We start from the raw sequence: 1,474 nt of genomic DNA, 5'->3' as shown, positions 1-1,474 counted from the left end.
CTGACCTCCACATCGCGACTAATCTGTCATCAGCTAACATGGCAGAAGACGCGGGATGATTATCCTGGGGACCATTATTGTCTGAGCCACTGCCATCTTCCTGAAAACCTTCAACTATTCAGAAATTGTTGATTCAAAACTTTGATCGATTATGCTGACTACACATGATGTACCAAACATGATTTGCCATTCAGACCAAATGTAAACAAACTATTCGACAGATTGCGTGTTCGCTAAGAGGTCTACAAACCCCTGCCGTGCCTCAGAGGTGTAGTATTACAAAATTAACAAATAAACGCAATTAATTTGACTCGAAGCAAACAACGGTTTCCTAAAGAAAGTGAACTATATGTCCAAGGATTACACATAACGTAAATTAAAATAAACGGTTCTGAAGACAGTTAATTGATAAAATAGTAGTTTTTGGGTCCAAAAGACATCTGTTATGCATCATAGATCAGACGACGCTGTCATGAAAGTATGATTACAATTTTTGTACATCAATAAAGAAGTTGACAACGACATTTATATCTGAGTACCTCACTTCTTTTTAAGGCTGCGTTATGGATCCCGCAATTTTTTTTCCTTCTGATATTATATTTGTAAATCTAATTTTTGTTTTTGAATTGTTATTGATTGTCGAGCTTCATAAGGGAGTGAATATATTTTGAGGTGTTGTCACTGTGTTCCACTGTTCAATAAATTGTCTACAAAAGGTTATAAAGTGGACACTGCATATTATCCTTATCGCATCGTTCTGTGCACATACACTTTCTTCAATCACGAACAGAATATGATGTTATGATGACGACGAACGAGTTGTCGCCAATGTTGACTGGTGGCCAATGCTAAATAGAAACAAATAAATCACAGGATGTTTGTCAGTAACGTCGATAAGGTGCTGGTTACATGGTCTGGATCTGTAACGACTAAAATAATTAGAAGTCGTGGACAAAAAAATAATATACACTCCTGGAAATTGAAATAAGAACACAGTGAATTCATTGTCCCAGGAAGGGGAAACTTTATTGACACATTCTTGGGGTCAGATACATCACATGATCACACTGACAGAACCACAGGCACATAGACACAGGCAACAGAGCATGCGCAATGTCGGCACTAGTACAGTGTATATCCACCTTTCGCAGCAATGCAGGCTGCTATTCTCCCATGGAGACGATCGTAGAGATGCTGGATGTAGTCCTGTGGAACGGCTTGCCATGCCATTTCCACCTGGCGCCTCAGTTGGACCAGCGTTCATGCTGGACGTGCAGACCGCATGAGACGACGCTTCATCCAGTCCCAAACATGCTCAATGGGGGACAGATCCGGAGATCTTGCTGGCCAGGGTAGTTGACTTACACCTTCTAAAGCACGTTGGGTGGCACGCGATACATGCGGACGTGCATTGTCCTGTTGGAACAGCAAGTTCCCTTGCCGGTCTAGGAATGGTAGAACGATGGGTTCGATG

This window comes from Schistocerca cancellata, chromosome 3, assembly GCF_023864275.1.
Source record: "Schistocerca cancellata isolate TAMUIC-IGC-003103 chromosome 3, iqSchCanc2.1, whole genome shotgun sequence".
In the NCBI taxonomy this organism is placed as follows: domain Eukaryota; kingdom Metazoa; phylum Arthropoda; class Insecta; order Orthoptera; family Acrididae; genus Schistocerca; species Schistocerca cancellata.
Note: the sequence above shows the minus strand (reverse complement) of the source record.